A 19223-nucleotide genomic window follows, 5' to 3' on the forward strand; every position below is an offset into this window, starting at 1 on the left:
AAGGAAAACCTCCACCTTCTGAAACTCAGAGGCAGATAGAGAGGCAGGGAGAAGAGGGTCTCCAGAGCGCTAAGAGGAAATCAACTATCCGACACCTTCCCCTTCTCTCTCATTTACCCACTTCTCCTTCTCTCCTCTTGGCCTCCCCTTCCCATTCTCTCCAGTTTCATCCCACTCCCCTCCTTCGCTCCCATCTCCTCCTCCCTCCTCCTCCCACTCTCTTCCTTCTCTCTGCCTCTGTCCCACAGCCGCCTGCACCCACCATCCCTACTGACAAACCCCCTGATCCCCTTCACCAAATGCCTTCAACAAGTGAGGGGAGAAAACATGATTTAAACTTGAGCCTCAGGAGAAAAAGAGAAAGGAGGAAAGCAGAAATGAGAGTGACTCCTGGACCAAGGAATTGTCACTGCCTTTTAGGTCAGTGGCAGCAGGTAGACCACCCTGGACACTGTCATTCTCTGGGGTTCTTATCACCAGCAACCTGTGCCCAGCCCTACTAAAAACCAGGAGGGAGAACAAAGGAAGAAACAGGAAGAAAAACAGGTGTGTGGGGGAGGGCTGAGACGTGTGAGTAATATCACTTAGTTTTAGCCACCTCTAATTTTCCATCTTGTCATCACATACAATTTCTTCTTCCCTCTCCTCCCCATTCCCAGCTGAACAATGATTTCCAAATTAGTGGCTCATTCTGACTTTATCATACAATAAATTTGTGGGCAGCACACTTCTCTCATGGAAGACATCAAGTAAGTGAGTGCACTAAAATGAGCCCACATCTTCTGAAAGAAAGGGAGATTAGGGGCACTTGTCATCTTTAGCTCCATGACCTTCAGCAAGTTATTTGGCCTCTGGGCATCAGTTTTCTCATCTCTAAAGTGGGGATATGTAGTGGCTATCTCATAAATTGATGGAGATTGAAGGAGTTAATATGTGTAAAGCACCTACAGTGCCAAGTACATAGGAGTAAGTGCTCCATAAATGCTACTTAAGTTATTACCATGATGGACAGCATCCTCAGGTGCAGCTCTGTGGCCAAACTCTGCCTGTCTGAAGCACGGGCTACTCCTGGGGGCACAGAGCTGCTGTCTGAATACTCTTAGATTTCACTCAGGATGCAGACTAAAGCTCAACTCTCATGCGTCTGGGGTTTGCATGTGCTTTTGACCCAGGGCACTCTTTTCCTCCTTCTCCTTCTCCTTCTTCCTCTTTGAAGAGCTACTCATCTTCAAGACCCAGCTCAAATGTCACCTGTTCTAGGAAGCCTTCCTGACTTCCCAGACCATTAGTCCCTCTTTGCTCAGCGTACCTGTGTCACGTTGTGCAGAACCTTTATCCAAGGAAGCAGAAGGGCTCTCTGTGTCCAAGGTGTGGTTGCTATCTGCTCAGCCACTTCTGCGCAGCAGGCGGTGAATATGTGTTCCCTGTGGAGCTCAAATATGGAGCCCCTGGATGATGGAGATTAGTTGTCAATTCATTAGCCAGCATTCTACCACAAAGAGTTAGTGAGGACCTACTGTGAACCAAGGACCAGGTCCTTGAAGTTTTAATCTATAGCTGAAGAATTACCTATGTAAGAAACAGTCTGTACCACTACATTCTAAACCTCAACCATGTCAGTCAGATTTTTGGTAGAAAACAGGACACACAATATCCTCACACCTGGAGTCTTTGTTCTACTCAGCCCAGCTTGTAAGTCAGTAGACATACACAGAGAGAAAGAAAATACAGAAATACAGCAAACCTAAGACAGATTAAAACCAGCTGTCCCCAAAGGGGATAAAAACCAACATTGTGGATCAACCACTTGTTGCTGGAACTTTACATCCCCTGTGTCATCTCATCCCCGTGAGGCAGGGACTATTATCATTCCATAGATAAGAGAGCTGAAGCTCAGCGAGGTAAAGTGACTTCCCTAGGCTCACAGTCAAATGTGGCAGATCTGAGACTGCAGCCCAGTTCTGTCTCGCTGGGAAATGTGTGCCTTTGCTGCTTTGTGAGGCTGCCCCAAACTCGTGCCAGATGCCATCAAATGATCTCCCCTCCCTCGGTTTGACTCGGCTGCCTCCTGAGCTTCGTTCACATCCTGAGGTTATTTATGAGTTCACCATTAATCAGAGATCGGTTGAACACATATATTCTGACTTTGCAGCAGCCATGAGGGAAAAAAAGACCTCCAATCTATTCAAAGCTCCGTGTCACCAAGGCCACCTTTAATATACAGGTGTTCAAGCGAATTACCATAGACATGCGTGTCAGGGACTCAGTCAGATGGCAGACAGGACTCGTGTAAACAAGAGAAATAAAACTGTCTGCTGCACATTATAACAGCTCCATAACTGGGTGCAGCTGTAAGGTTGACAACACATAATGGAAGATAGATGCTAAATTTCATCCCTATAAAACTCGGGTTAAAAAGGTGACATAAATATTTTAGCCCTTTATCTCAGGCTCTGCCATTAAAGAATCATCACGTTTTTGTGGCCTCTTTCCATTTTTAGAGAGCATGTCCAACCTGAAAGACCTCCCTCTGTAACACCCACACCAGCTCAAACCTCTAAGGCCCTCCCTCATGTCCTAAAAATAACAGCATGTAAAGCCCACTCCGCCCAGCTCGCCTTTTCTTTCTCCCTGGCCACCCACCTGAAATGGGAAAGATTTTATGCAGCTGCAAAGGTGTTTGCTGTTTAGATGGCAACTCAGGTAGAATCCATTAGTAGCTAAACATCTTTCTGTTGGAAGCCTCCTGCTCCAAAGGACAGCAGAATTACACAGGGACTGCGGAACTGCACAGTGCCAGTGCCTGCCTTTTATTTTGTTATTTACATAGAGCAAATGTGTAGTGTACACGGCCCTTGCAAACAAGCACTAATCTGCAGAGAGCAAGCATCCTGTGCAATATTGCTGGCTTCCCTGCCATGCCAGCTGGAGGGGAAGGCCATCCCTGGGAGAGGGAATAATGAGTCCATGAGACTCCAAACTCCTTCTCCTGGCCCCTGGGCAGACTCGTGATTTCTGTTTGGTGACATTCAGAGCTTTCCAGCTGCCCTCGCAGCACTGCCTGCCTAGAGACCTCTCGAGTTCTCCACCTCTGCAGCTGTTGCCCTCTCCCGTGTAGCCCTGGCCAAGATCAAAGAAAAGATCGGAACAATTGAGTCTCTCAGACTGCAGCTAGAATTAGCTCTGCCAATTAATGGCTGCGTGACCTTGGGGAGGTGACTTAACCTCTCTGAACTTCAGCTTCTTAAGGTATAAAGTGTCTGACGTCCAGATTGTTCCAGTTCTTATTAATGGGCTTCCACAGAACATGTGTCCCATTCTCTTCAAGAACCTGGGACAAGTATTTGCTGGAAGTCTGGCCTGAAATACATGTCAGAGTCCCTGTTCAGAAGTTCCTCTCCTCTGAAGACAGATCACTGAATTCAGTTCCTACCTGGACTCCTTTCCCAGATTCCGGGGACAGGTTTTGTTCCCTTTTCTTCAATTGAAAGAATAATATTGGCGTCCTTAGGTCAGAGTTTTCTTTACCCATCTTTCTCCCAGAAAACCAGTGCATCTCCTTGCAAACTGGAGTCCTGGTGAGCCATCGTAACACCAACACTAGCAACAACCTCAGCTAACAGAACTGGGTGCTGACTAGGGCTAGGCCCTCTTCTGAACCATGTGACCTGTAGTAACTCATTTAATCCCTAGCATGTCCCTGTGAATAGGCATCTGCCGTTTACAGATGAGGAAGCTGAGGCACAGAGAAAGGAGCAGCTAACTCTGACAGAATCATGGAAGACACCCTGGAGGAGGTGACTTAGGAGCTCACTTGCTGGATGGAGAAGGGGGAGGGTCTTCCACATGTCCCTCTCCTCCTGTAGCCTAGTGGCTGAAATTCTTTAAAGTTCAGATCCCAAGTTGTTCAGATCCCAGCCAGGCTCTGGCAGAAGCAAAGTTCTTAATTTTTGTGTCCATTTATTTATCAAACTAATGCAAGCTGAAAACGCAATCTTTCCCAGTGCAGTTTAAGCACAAATTACAAAAGTTTCCTTTGACAAGGAACAGACTCTCTTCTGGCAAGCATACTCAAGGTGGAGGGATCTGGGGAGTAGGAGTTGTGCGGGTGCCCAGTGACAAGAGAGAGAAGGTGAGAGAGGGACAGGGTAAGTTGGGCCCAGCTAACTCCAAAAGAGAAAGGGAAAGTGACCTGGACCTGCCCACAGGGTGGGGTCCCTGGCCCCATGGTCAGAGTAATGACAACCTCAACTCTAGTCAGGGTTTCTGTATTTGTTGCAGGGTGAGGAGAGGCAGAGACCTTGGCCACACCGTGTGATCATATCAGACAGCCTTATGCCCCACCTGCTGAGAGCTGAGGTGGCTCTGAATGGGGTAGGCCTGGAACTGGACATTTGGGACGTCATGCCCCAACTGCACAGAGAGCTGGTGCAGATAATAGGCAAAGGATGTGAAGAGGTTCTATCAGGAAAAGTTCGGACCTGCCTTCTCACCTGTCCCAAACTTCTGTGACCTCTGACTCATTTTAACTTCTAAAGAGTGCCTGAATTTATTAAAATTTCTCCAGTTGCCAAGTTAGATAAATTCTGAAATCTCAATGGCTTAACACAATGACAGTGTATTTCCTGCTCACATTCCTTGTTGGACAACCTTCCATGTGCTCCTTCAGGAACCCAGGCTCCTTCCATATTGTGGCTCTGCCCCCAATAGGTCTTTGGTGTGCCCTCCATCCAGCCAGGAAATGGAGAAAAAGAAGGCATGGGGGATTCCATTGGATGTTTCAGGGGCGAGGCCTGGCAGTGGCTAATGTCACATCTGCCCACCTTCCTTTGCCAGAACTCAGCCACACAGACACATCTAACTGTAAGGGAGGCTGCAGAAACAGTCTGTGTGCCCAGGAAGAAAGGGAAATGGGTTTGACAAACATCAAGCCAGCGTTTGTCACTTCAGATCACTTCTTGGCACTTTGAATCACAGAACCCTAGAATCATAGACCCAGAGAATATAAAGACTATGAGAGAATCTTAAAAATAGGGAATTGTTGAACTTTCATGTCTCATAATCATAGAATCCCAAAATAATACAATCTTAGACTTGGAAGAGTTGGTTGTGGATGTGTCCATCTGCTCCATCAGATTGTAAGTTACTTGAGGGAAGGGAGGGTATGTTCTGACACTTCTCAGTACCCACCACACTAATTATCATAATAATAGTGGCAGTCATGGCTGTAGAAAATACATGGTGTCTACTATGTACCAGGCTCTCTTCCAAGCCCTTTGAGTATTTTAATTCGTTTAATCCTCACAACAACCCTATGAGGTGGGACTATAATTATCCCAATTAACAGATAAGAAAACTGAGGCAGAGAGGTTAAAGGATGAACCAGGGTTCAGGCAGCTAGTAAGCATTCGATAAACATCTGTTGAATGTGTAACTGTTAAACTAATGTGAATTGCTGTCCAAATCTGGCTGTTTTCCCTTCACTTTATCTCTCCAGTTGCAAAAGACAAGGACAGTAAGTTGACAGGGCATAATTGAAATATAAAAGAAATCCACAGATGGAGAACAATTCACTTTGTCATTTGATCCCCAAACTTCTGAAATGAATTCCCTATCACAATGGGAAAGCTGTCAGAGCCTTGTTAATTTCTGGGAGGGGATCTGAAGTTGGTTTGAAGCAGGAGCTACGGTGGGGCTTATCCAGCCGCTCGCGGAGGAGGCCTTGCTGGCTCCATCTAATTAACAATAAGCCAGATGCCCCGACACAATCCACTTCTACATCTGTAACACGCTGACAGTCTAAAAATGCCAGCTTCCTCCTTGTGTGTCAGCTAAATGTCACTGGCGACATTTGATGCAATTCAGAGATGAAAGTAAATCCAATATTATCACTGACTAAATAACCACAGGCCCAATCAAGCGCCCCCAGGCCCCAGAGCAGGATGGGGAGAGGAGGCAGCCCAGCCAGAAGGCGGCGGAGCCAGCTCCTTCCCCAGTGCGCCCAACCCCCAGATGCTCACAAACAGGAAACCAACTTGCTGGCCCAGTTCTGCTTGGGAAGATCAGGGCCTGCAACCCCCAAGGCCACCTGGTTAGGGACAGAGGGCTATTTCCACTCTCTCAGCCTCAGTTTCTTTGCCTGTGAAAGGAACAGAGGCAAAACATGACTTGTAGGGAAGAACTGGTGCTGCTGTGATGTGCAGTAATTTATTCATTCAGTCAACCCCTATTTACTGAGCAGCTACTATGTGGCAGGTACAGTTCTAGGTGCTGGGGATATATCACTCCTTTAATCATCTTCTCCACTAGACTGGAGGCATCATGAAGGTAAGTACCAGCTGTTCTCTCATGTTCACCTTGTATCCTAGCTTGGCCCACATAGGTGCTCAGTATATATCTGTGGAATGAATGCATGAATAAATGAATGAGTCTACTTGCCTGTCTTCCCACTAGCCAGGCAGCTTCTTTCTGTATAATCCTCAAGGGCAAGGATTAGGTGTTTCTTAACTCCCAGTGCCCAGTTCCCAGGAGAGCAGTGACAATCATGATACAAATCGTACCAGTTCCCACCATGTGGAACACAGGTGAAGGGAGCAGGTGAGATACTTCCCTGTGTTCCCAGCATTTTAAAAAATTTAAAACACATAGACCAGGGGATCAAAATTAACATCATCAATGAGAGGTACATGGACATTGCTTGCCTCTAGATGTTACCCTGAGAAGGACACCTCAGTGTCATTGTTATTCCGTGCTCCAGCCAGCAATGCATCACCTGAATCTAATCACAGGGAAACATCAGACAAACCCAAAACAGTCCATTGAAAAAGAAGCTGGGGGTACAGGAGGTGAGGAGGAGGGTGGACAGACTATCTTCAAAAATGTCATTGTCAAAACATGAAGAAATGCTAAGGAACTGTTCTAAGTTGTAGGAGACTAATGAAATGTGACAACTAAGTAAGATAAGTGATTGCAGACAGAATCACATACTAGAGAGACAAAATGCTATAAAGAACATTACTGGGCCAATCGACAAAATCGGAATACAGTCAGAATTGATGCATATATTCGTGTTAGTTTTGCATTGCTGCTATAACAAATTATCACAAATCTAGTGCCTTAAAACAACACAGATTTATTTAGGATGTGAACATCTTTTGGGGGGCCAATATTCTGCACACAACAGTCATTGACAAAAGCATTGTATCAATGTTAAATTTACTGAAGTTGGGAAGTGTCCCGTGCCTACATAAGAGAATATTCTTATTCTTTAAAAACATACACTGATGTATTTATAGGTGAAGGGTTAACTTACTCTCAAGCAGTTCGGGAATAATAAATAAGAGAGAGAGAGAAGAAGTGATACAGCAAATGTGACCATTTGCAATAGGTGATTCTGGGTAAAAAGGATGTGGCTATTCTCTCTATTATACTTGCAACTCTTACAGATTTGAAATAATTTCTAAGTCGCACGTGTGTGCTGAATTCTCAATAAGTGAGGCTGACAAAGAGCTGAGAGAAAGGTTTTCCCATGTCTTGTATCATATTTCCATCTCACCAAGTAGATCAAGAGCTCCTCGGGGGCTCCCGGTTGCAGACAGAAGAAAAACCCACGTCCTTAACGTGGCATTCAGGCTCCTTTGTGACCTCCAGCCTCCTCTGACAATCACATCTTTCATCTCCCACCGATTCCTCTACCACACCCGGTTACTTACCATCCCTCAAAACTGCATCATAATAACTGCTGCCTTCATTAAGCAACTGGTCTCTGGTACTGGGTACATCCCTGGGTCATTTCATTTAATCCTCACAACAGCCCTTCAACTTAGGTGCCAGTATTTCCTCTAAACAGATGGCGAGTTAGAGGCTCAGAGAGGCTGAGTGACTTACTTAAGATCACACAGCTAGACCCAGACTTTAAATCAGATCTATCTGATCCCAAAGCCAGGCGTTTTCCAATATACTGCACTGCTCCACCCTCCAAGTGCTGCTTGGATAAACATTTCCTAAGCACCCACTCGGTGCTGGGCTCTGTGCTAGGCACTGGGGGTACAGAGGCAATCAAACCCCACTCCCAGTCTCCAGGACTGATGATCTGGCCAGAGAGATAGGGTCAGAGTTGAGGCAGGGTAAGGGCCCCTTGTTAGGGGTTGGCGTCAGTGTCAGGGTTCCAGAGTCTGGACCTCTGACCCTTGGAGCTGATCTCAGCAAGAAGGTTGTGCCTGGACCAAGTGGTGGTGCAGGTAGAGTTGGGAAATCCTTCCCCAGCCCCCGATCCTGTGAGTCAGACTTGGCACGGGTTTCAGCCTGTTGCTGGGTTAAAGTGCTGGCATTTTCCATTAGTCAAGTCTCTGCTGCCTTCTAGTGGTACATACAGAGATGACAGGGAAGAGACTTCCCCAAGAAAGTCGAAAGAAATCTCTGATAACTCCACTCTGCTCAGCCTAGGGTCTGCTGGCTGGTTCCCAAGTGTGTGAACGGACAGGCCTGGATTTAAGCCTTTAGTTGTGCAGAGGTCAGTCCGCTTCACCAGGAGAGATGCTCAACTTTTCCCAGATCATACAGTGAGCACAAAAATAACCCCAGACAGAGACCTGCTAAGACTGAGCCATGACTGTGGTTACAGCCTGAGCCTGACCTTGGCCACAGACTGAATTCTAACTTTGTCTAGAGACTAACCCCACCTTCAGAATCCACCAAATATATGCCATTCCCCTCACCTGCCTCCCGGGAGCTCTTTGGCAGCATTCTGCAGCCTTGGACCACCTGAGGGCCTCTGGGCCTCTCCCCTGCTCTTTTCTCTCAGCTGATCCCACTGCTCCTTCCCCTGTTACCTGGGTGACCCCAGGTGGATCATCTGAACCAGCCCTCACAACATCCTGCACTCCTGCCCTCCTAGTCCACAGCCCAGTGATCCCCACCCCCACCCCACCATCTACCTGCTCAGCTCCTGCACTGGCTGAAGTAGGCCTCGCTGCTGTGCAGAAGGCTCCAAGACACCTGGTCCACCACGGCAGGGCCCCCACACTGCCCCACCCTTGGCTCACTCTCTGTAAGCACTTCCTCCCATTCCCCTTTCAAGATGCCTGCACCACTCTCCTCCAGCTCATTCAGCCCCACCTGCTGTGCTCACCTCTCACTCCAACAGGAAGACTGAGGCATCAGGCTGGAAGCACCCCACACTCCCCTCGTACACTATAAACCACTCCTGCTGCCTCCCCTTCCATCTTAGAAGATAAGCATCCTTCCTCTGTCCAAGTCCAGCCTGTCCCCAGTGCCTGGATCCTCAGGAAGCACACATCAGCTCCTCTCAACTGGGCATCATTAACATTGCCCCTCAATCTATAAACACCCTCAAGTCTCTTCTGCCCTAAAGAGAAAGAGAGAGCGAGAGTGAGCGAGCGAGAGAGAGAGAGAGAGAGAACCTCCCTCAACCTTTTTCCCTTGAGCTTTACCAGTCTCCTCCTCCTTATCCTGTTTCACAGCCAAGCTTCCTCCAGAGGTATCTACCCTCATAGATGAACTTCCTCATTTGCACACTTTCTCTGCATCACCTGCAGCCTGACTTCATCCGCATTCACCCAGCACTGTTCTCAAGGTCCCCATGCATCCTCATGTTGCAGTGGACTCTTTTCCATCATTCCTTGTCCTGGTTGCATTTGCAACCACCTTTCCTGATTTTCCTCCTGCTCCTCAGTCTTTTTTGCAGAGCCCTCTTCCCCTCCCCACATGGGAGTAACATTATGGTGGTCCTCAGGCTTCTATCCTAGGCCACCTGCTCTTCTCCCTCCACCTACTTTCCTTGGGAGATCTTGGTTATTTGCATGTTAGTTGGGACTCTTGCTGGTAAGGAACAGACGCCCCCTGAAGTCAGCTGAAACCAAAAGGGATTATAAGGCTATAGGAAATCTCAAAATCCCAAGAACAGATGGTTTGAGATACAAAAAGGAGGCAGGGAAGTGCTGGATACAGAAGGGCAGGGTCCCTAGCAAGGGCTCCACCCTCAGGCCTGTGCCCACAGACCTAAGTGAGGACAAGCACTCTTGTTTTTGTGCCCAAATATTGCATTTTCCAAGACCACTCTGGCCCATTACACCCCCCATTCTGTGCCCATTAAAAACCTGGGACCATAGCAGGCACACACACAAGCAGCTGTACATCAAGAGGAGCAGAAGAGCACACCAACAGACACCAGCAGACACTACAGGCCATTGAGGCGGGACAATGCAGACTTCGGTCAGGAGCCCAAGTCCACCGGAAGACCACCTTCCCACTCCATCCCCCTTCTGACTCCCCATCCACCTCGCTGAGAGCTACCTCCACGACACAATAAAACCTTGTGCTCATCCTCCAAGCCCACGTGTGATCTGATTTTTCCAGTACACTAGGGCAAGATCCCGGGATACAGAAAGCCCTCTGTCCATGTGATAAGGCTAACTGAGGGTCTAATTGAGCTGATTAACACGAGCCACCTGCAGACCACAAAACTGAAAGAGTGCACTGTAACACATGCCCACTGGGGCTTCGGGAGCTGTAAGCACTCAACCCTAGATACTGCTATGGCGTCAGAGCCCCATGACCTGCCCTCTGCATGCTCCCTCGAGGAGTTTGAGCAGCGGTGCACCAAAGAAGCAAGCCACACTCCTGCTTCACACCCTGTGAGGGGGATAAGGGAACTCCTCCCGTTTCATCAGGATCAGACCAGACCAGGGCCTGGAGCACTATAGGGAGCCCAGGAATTCCTTTTTTTTTTTTTTTTTTTTTTTGGAGACAGAGTATCGCTCTGTCACCCAGGCTGGAGTGCAGTGGCACAATCTTGGCTCACTGCAAGCTCCGCCTCCTGGGTTCTCACCATTCTCCTGCCTCATCCACCCAAGTAGCTGGGACTACAGGCACCCGTCACCACGGCTGACTAATTTTTTTATTTTTAGTAGAGATGGGGTTTCACTGTGTTAGCCAGGATGGTCTTGATCTCCTGACCTCGTGATCCACCCGCCTCGGCCTCCCAAAGTACTGGGATAACAGGCGTGAGCCACGGCACCAGCCAGGAATTTCTTTCTGTTGGTGTCAAAAAAATTTAATGACAATAATTTTCTCTTAACATCTGCCTCAGTTTTCTCTATTTCCAAAACCACAGGACAAAATATTCCTGAAACAAATAACTCCCAAATTTATATCTCATAAGAATCTCTGAGTCCCAATTTCAAATTCCCAGGGAAGGATGCTGATCAACCCAGTGTCATGCACCCTCCCCAATCCCCAGCAAACAATTGTGGCCAAAGCTGAGGTTTCTGAAGAATATGACATTTCTATGGCAACCATGAGAATGGGTCAGAGTGAGTCCCAATTCTAAAAAAGCAGAGGGGCTGGGCAGAGAGAGCACTGGTATCACAGGTAGTAAGCTGGGATAAAAAACAGACCTGTGCTGGGTGCAGTGGCCCAAGCCTATAATTCCAGAAATTTGTGAGGCCAAAGTGAGAGGATCACTTGAGCCTAGGGATTCTAAACCTGCCTCGGCGATATGGCGAAATCCCACTTCTACAAAAAATACAAAAATCAGCTGGGTGTGGTGGCAAGCGCCTGCAATCCCAGCTACTTGGGAGGCTGAGGTAGGAGAATTGCTTGAGTCTGGAAGGTCGAGGCTGCAGTGAGCCAAGATCGTGCTACTGCGCTCCAGCCTGGGCGCCAGAGCAACACCTAGTCAAAAAAAGGCCGGGGGGAGTCTATCCAAATTTGATGCCAGTGCTCTTTTCACCATGATATTTCTCAGAGATTATATCTGTTTATTTGTTAATTTACTCATTCATCAATTATTTACTGGGCATCAACTGAGGACAAGGTTCTGAAGTTTCAGCTGTAAACAATTCAAACAAGGCCTCTTTCCTCACAAACATCAGAGACTATTAGGAGCAGATATTGATAGATCATTATAACATCACATCTAGTTTCTGCATGAACACTTCGAGTAATGGGGGAACTTATTACTGCCTGCAGAGGTCAAATCCATTATTAGTCACCTCCAGTTAGGACAATAGATGCCCACAGTTTGGAGAGGAGCTTTGAGATAAGCAGATCCAACCCACTACATTCTTCAGGCCAATAAATGAATCAGTCTTCCAGGATGTGAATTTCTACACACGGCCTTAAAAACTTGGCAGGAAGGTGCATCTGTTATCAATGGCTTAAATGCAAGGAGAGTTTTGTTCTTTCTTTATCTCCAAGAAGTCCAGAAGTAGTCAGTGAATGATTAGTAAAATCTTCCATATGAGGGGGACCCAGGCTTCTGTCCCATTTCTCTGCTATGCTTAGTCTCCATTTGAAGGGCTCAGGATTTAAGGCAGCTGCTGGTAGAAACATTTATGCCCACATTCCATCCAAAGGGAAAAGAATAAAGGGGAGAAGGGCACATCCAATCTCTTAAGGACATCTCACGTAAGTTTTGAGCATCAAAACTTCCACTTACATCTCATTGACCGGAATATAGTAACCTGGCTACATCTAGCCGCAAGGAAGACTGGAGAGTGCAGTCTGTATTCTAGTCAACCATATGTTCAACAATGAATTGAGAGTTTTATGGGTATTGGGGACCAGCAGTCTTTACCATAGAAGTCTTTCCTTCTAACTGCCTACCAGTCATCTCCACTGTTGGTATAGATTCTGTTAGGGGCTACTTAGAGCAGAGTTGTGCCCTTTTTCACCCAGCAGCAGTGCTGTGCTGGAGCTGACTCATACCAGATTACAATCACGAGCCAAACATTAAATTTGGAAGTATCTTGCAAGCCAGTTGGTAAACATCACTATTATTAAAAATTAAATTATATAGCCTGTAATCTCAGCACTTTGGGAGACCGAGGTGGGCGGATCACAAGGTCAGGATATCGAGACCATCCTGGCTAACACGGTGAAACCCCATCTCTACTAAAAATACAAAAAATTAGCCAGGCGTGGTGACGGGCGCCTGTAGTCCCAGCTACTTGGGAGGCTGAGGCAGGAGAATGGCATGAACCCAGGAGGCGGAGCTTGCAGTGAGCCGAGATTGTGCCACTGCACTCCAGCCTGGACGACAGAGAGAGACTCTGACTCAAAAAAAAAAAAGAAAAAGAAAAAGAGCAGATTGAGATCCAATTCCATCTGTCAAGTTATGGTCAAATCACAACCATCAGTTAACCACAGATATGAGATTGGCAAAAAACAATGAAAGAATCCTGAGAAAATCAATTGGCAATTTAGAATTTACACTAACGAATATTGTATATTTTATTATTGTAAATCTGGTGTTACTCATATGGGTAAAATTTATAATGAAGTTCTGTATGTATAAATACACATATATTTTTGGAGAGTTGGTTACTAAAATTTTGCTAGCACACTACTGGCCAGCAGCCCTTTCAACATCCCAAAGCAGGAAGCTCTATCCCTCCTTCCATAAGAGGCCTGATTTACTCATGTCTGCCTACACCCAGCCCGCTAGTACCAGGGACCTCACCTCTGTTTTTCCTGCCCCCTTTCTCCAGAACCCCCACCTTTCAGAATTTGGACCTCTGATTTGTTGTATTTTTGCTTATACATTTTCCATCTCTGTCTTCTTGCTGTACCTTTCTAGATACTCCCTCAGCTTTATCTTATAACCCCTCATAATTGAGCTTTTTAATTATGCTCTCAAACGTTTAACATCCAGGAGTTTTTTTCTTCCCTGATCATTCCTTTGTCATGGCATCTTGTTCTTCTTAAATGGATTCAACAGCTTCTCTTGGCTCTAAAAATATTAATGATAGCACGTTGATTGTTTTTTAAGTTCTTATCTCCCTGGTTAGTCTCTGCTTTTGCCAAGTAACTTGTATCTGTTTCTTTTGCTTTGTCTCTATCTTTTCTCCTGGAAGCTCTCCTTGGCTCTCTCATTATCTTTGGTGTCTTTATATGAGGCGTTATTTAAAAAAAACAAACAACAACAAAAAAAAGTTTCCTTGAAGAACTGGCTAATTCCTGGCCTGGGGCAGGAAAAGTAGTAGATGACCCCAGAACATCCCTCTGTGACAGAAAATACTCAAAGAATTCGGGACATATACCATTAAGAACATTCAAGAGCCAGCTTGAGGGGGCCTCCAATGGGCAAACATAGAGCAAATCGAGCACACACACACACACACACACACACACACACACACACACACACATATATATATACAATAACAGACTATGGCTTTTGGTTGAAATAAAATCTGAGAGTCTGCACTGATATAACTTAATAAGTAAATATACGGGGCGAAGATGTTTTGAGATCCCCCAGCTAAACTGAGGTCCAGTGCCAGAGCAGCTAGCCACCCAGCCCTAATGGGAAACAAAGGGGGACTGGATGTGGGTGTTTACAGTGTGTCTTTCACAAAACGCTTCTTTTAGCTGGCAGATGGCCTAATGCCTACTTGCCTGAATTGTGACCGGGGGTCCCTCACACAGGAAACTTGTTTAGACTGCCAGATGTATAGACCACTGTGACTCCTGTCCGACCCGTGTCTGTTTGTGCCTGCCTGACCATTGGCTCTGGGAACCTGACCTTGTATTCTCCCTGGTAACCTGGCGAAAACCCAGCCTAAGGTAGCCCCTGGTTCTTTGGATGCAAGGCACAAATTCAATGCACCTCCACAAAAGGAAACAAGTTCAAAGATTATTTACTTGCAGATCCTGGGCAGGGAGGGAGCCATGAGTTGGGAGAGTCATCCTCCATCCCCAAATCACATGAGGTGGGAATGAAGAGTCTCTCATTAGGGGCTAATGCAGATGGTGACTGTCAGTTGAAGCCAATGCTCATTTACTATTCTAAAAATCCTAGGGCCCCTAAGTACTGTGCTCAATCTACTCTGCCCATGCTCTAGAAATGGAACAAAGCCGGGATGACAGCACATCTGTTTATGGCACGGTTTACTGAATATTTTAACCCCACTGTTGAGATCTACTGCTCAGAAGAAAAGATTCATTTCAAAATATTACTGCTCATTGACAGTGCACCTGTTCCCCCAAGACCTCTGATGGAGATGTACAAGGAGATGAATGCTGTGTTCATGCCTGCTAACACCAAGTCCATTCTGCAGCCCATGGAGCAAGGAGTAATTTTGACTTTCAAATCTTACTATTTAAGAAATACTATTTGTAATGCTGTAGCTGCTATAGATAGTGATTCCTCTGATGGATTTCAGCAAAGTAAATAGAAAACCTTCTGGAAAGGATTCACTATTCTAGATGCCATTAAGAACATTCATGATTCATGGAAGGAGGTCAAAATATCAATATTAACAGGAGTTTGGAAGAAGTTGATTCCAACCCTCAGGGATGACTTTTAGTGGCTCAAGATTGCAGTGGAGGAAGTAACTACAGATGTGGTAGAAACAGCAAGAGAACTAGAAGTAGAAGTGGAGCCTGAAGATGTGACTGAATTGCTGTAGTCTCATGATCAGGTTTGAACAAATGAAAAGTTGCTTTTACAGATAAGCAAAGAAAGTGGTTTATTGAGAGGAGTCTACTCTGGTGAAGATGCTGTAAACATTGTTGAAATGACAAGAAAGAATTTATTATTTTACTTAAACTTAGTTTATAAAGCAGTGGCAGAGTTTGAGAGCACTGATTCCAATTTTGAAAGAAGTTTAGCTGTGGTTAAAATGCCATCAAACAGCATCACACACTACAGAAAAATATTTTGTGAAAGGAAGAGTCAATTGATGTGGCAAACTTAATTTTCATTTTATTTTAAGAAATGGCCACAACCACCCGAATCTTCAGCAACCACCACCCTGATCAGTCAGCAGCCATCGACATTGAGGCAAGATCCTCCACCAGCAAAAAGATTACCACTCACTGAAGGTTCTGATGATTATTAGTGTTTTTTAGCAATAAAGTATCTTTAAGTATTTTTTACTTAAGGTATATACATTGTTTTTTAGACATAGTGCTATTGCACACTTAACAGACTGCAGTGTCATGTAACCATAACTTTATGTGCACTGGGAAACCAAAAAATTTGTGTGACTTTCTTTGTTAAGATATTCACTTTATTGTTGTGGTCTGGAACTAAATATGCACTGTCTCCCAGGTATGTCTGTATATATATTTTTTCTTTTCTCACTCTTTCTAAATTTGTTCCTGATAAGTTCCTGGTGGCATCAAGTAACCTCTGTGGTGAGTGGCAGTCTCCATTTGTGCTTCCCGCCTCTTGGTCTGGCTGATTATCTCGGGCCATTTTGGCTCAGTGCATAGTGACCAGGAACACCTGGGGAAGAGGTGCCTCATTGTAGACTCATATGCCGCTGTCTCCTGTTCCAGGGTGTGCCCATCACTCCTCTGAAGGATCAGGGTCAGTGTCTACCAATACAATCTTTTTTAAATTACTGCTAGGGTTGGCTCCCAAACCCCAGGAGTGAGGCACTAGAGCTTTGCATGTTTACAGGCAGCAGCACTGAGCAAAATCCACGCAGCTTCCATGGGAGATTTGCATTTATCTAAGAGCTTCTTTACATCCTCCGGTGTCTTTAGTGGGGCAGGGATCAGGTGTTCATGGCATTTGTATTTGCCCACTACAGTGCCAGTGATTAGAACCATGATACCCCCTGGAGTTGGGGACAAAAGGAGACAGCAGCAAGCAATGCAGTAACAGAAGAGGCATATGCTCCAGCGGCACCTACTCTTGCAAGGCTTCATGAGGACTCAGGTGAAGTCACCCCTCTCTGAGGCCAGGGTTAGGCAATTTGATCCTTTCACCCCAGCTCCATTTCACCAACACAGAAAGTCCAGCATTGTATCACCCTCTCTGACTTTACTACGGGGAGTCCTTGCTCTGCAGGAGCCTGGGAGCCTGTATCTCCATCACCAGCGAGATGGAGGTAGAGCTCCACCATCCTGGCCAGCTCGCTCTGGCTCAACATCAGGATTTCACAACCTATAGCCAGCACAGTCCTGATCACTAACAAGATCCTAGGTCACTGGAACTGTGCACCTGGCACAAAGTGCTACATACCCTAAAGTAGTAGCCCACTGTCTAAGGACCCAATCCTAGGAAGGACAGCTGATGCCAGGAAAACACACCCTTCTTATACTGGGACCTGCCTGGAGAGAGCTGCAGGGGAGTGCTGTGCTCCAAGTGCTATCCACAGCCACCACAATTTCGAGAGAATCCGCAAGGCAATACCTGACAACAGCATGACACAGCAGTGCCAAGCAGCTATAGTTACTGGCAAGCAGTGGTTCCTTCCCAAAGGGACTGGACTGTCTGGGAGAGGCAGTTAGTACGCCATTCACAGCTAATAGACATTGTGGAGGTGTATACCCTGCACCAACACATCCCATCCTTCATGACCAGTTGATTTGAGAGCCCCCAGCTAAATTGGGATTCCAGTACCAGAGCGGCTAGCAATGCTGTTCTAACAGGAAATGAATGCAACTGGACGAGGGTGTTTATAGTGTGCCTTTCACAGAATAATGGTTTTACCTGGAAGATGGCCTAATGTCCATGACCAGGGGATGCCTCACATGGGAAACTTGTTTATGCTGGCAGATGCCCTTGCGGCTCTTGCCTAACCTGTGTCTAGTTTATATCTGCCTGACTGTCGCTCTAGCACCAGGAATTCAACCTTGTGTTCTCCCTGGCATACTGGGGAAAACCTAGCCTAGGACAGCCCCTGGTTCTTCAGATGCAAGGCACAAATTCAATACACCACCACAATAGGAAACAAGTTCAAAGCTTCTTTACTTGCAGATCCTGGACAGGGAGGGAACCATGAGTTGGGAGGGCAGCAGCTCTCCAGCCCCAAATCATACCAGGCAGGAAGGAAAAGTCAGGCAGAGACAGAAAAGCATGAGGCAATTGAGAGGACAGTGTGGGGCAATTAGTGGCATATATTAGGGAATAGGGTGAGTCACTAAGTTTGCAAGCAAACGTCTGAAAGTCCATTTAAAGAAAGTGGCAGGAAAGTAAGGAGCCCACTCTGTTGGGCAGGAGAAATGTCTCAAAGATCTTCCCTCTGAACACTGGCTTGGGCCATTTGGGTGTGGTGTAGACCTGGAAACTGTCAAGGGTGACTGAGCCCTGCTCCTATTATGGGAAATTTAAACTTATATTCAAAATGAATGCAGAGGGCCGGGCACAGTGGCTCATGCCTGTAATCCCAGCACTTTAGGAGGCCGAGGCAGGCAGATCACTTGAGGTCAGGAGTTCAAGACCAGCCTGGCCAACGTGGTGAAACCCCGACTCTACCAAAAATACAAAAATTGGGGCGGGGCCAAGATGGCCAACTAGAAGCAGGCAATTGGAGGCTCCCACCGAGAAGAACCAAAACAGCATGCGAATCCTGCACCAGCAACCGAAGTATCCACCTTCTGTCATCAGGTCTGACTAGGCACTTGGCATGACCCATGGAGAGGAGGGAAGAGTAAGGTGGTGTGTCGGTCCACCCGAGAGCCACAGCAGGCAGGGGAGCCCCTACCCCCAGCCAAGGGAGGCGGTGAGTGAGCATGCTACCAAGCGGGGAAACAACGCTTTTTACTTGCAATTATGAGCCCACACCACTGGGTCTTGGGTCCCAACCACGGAGCCACGCAGATTGTCAATAGCCACTCGGCTAGAATCTGCCTAAAACCACCCAGCTCCCAATGGGAGGGGCGGCCATTACCAGTGTTGCTGCCTGCTGTCTAAGCCATCTGAGCTCCCAGGGAGAAGAGCGGCAGCCATCACTGTAGCTCCAGGCCACGCTTTTCCCCTTCTGGAGCCGGGGAGACTGGACAGCTTGGTGCAAGCGGTATTCCCCACAGCACAGCACACTGGCTGTGGCAGGCCGTGGCCACATTGCCTCTTTAGGCCGGACCCTCTCATCCCTCCTCACTGGGAAGGGCCTCCCGGCAGGAAGTCCAACAACTCCAGCCAAGGGCTCAGGGACAGAACTCTGATCTCTCTGGGCCTGAGCCCCTAGTGGGAGGGTTGGCCATAGTCTCCAAGGACCAGCAGTCTCAGTCTTTCCTCCTGCAAGCTCTGAGGAATCCAGGCAACCCAGATGACTGCGTTTCCCCCCAGCACAGCACACCCCCTCCACCAAGGGACAGCCAAAGTGCTTTGTTAAATAGGTCCTGGTTCCTGTGCCCCGCAACTGGGAGAGACTCCCCGACAGGGGTCACCAGACACCCTATACAGGAATGCTCCTACCAGCATCATGTTGGTGCTCCTCGAGGTCAGAGATCCCAGAGGAAGG

General features: G+C 47.0%; 1 long non-coding RNA gene across 1 annotated transcript in view; it reads right to left on the bottom strand.

Moving 5' to 3' along the window:
* Window positions 1-228: 228 nt before the first annotated feature.
* Window positions 229-19223, bottom strand: part of LOC108586925 — a 34636-nt gene continuing 15641 nt past the window's right edge. Inside the window, exon 3 of the long non-coding RNA XR_004185094.1 lies at window positions 229-1448. This is a non-coding gene — a long non-coding RNA (uncharacterized LOC108586925). The remainder of the gene's footprint in view (window positions 1449-19223) is intronic.

The sequence above is a fragment of the Papio anubis genome, chromosome 1, assembly GCF_008728515.1.
Source record: "Papio anubis isolate 15944 chromosome 1, Panubis1.0, whole genome shotgun sequence".
Lineage (NCBI taxonomy): Eukaryota > Metazoa > Chordata > Mammalia > Primates > Cercopithecidae > Papio > Papio anubis.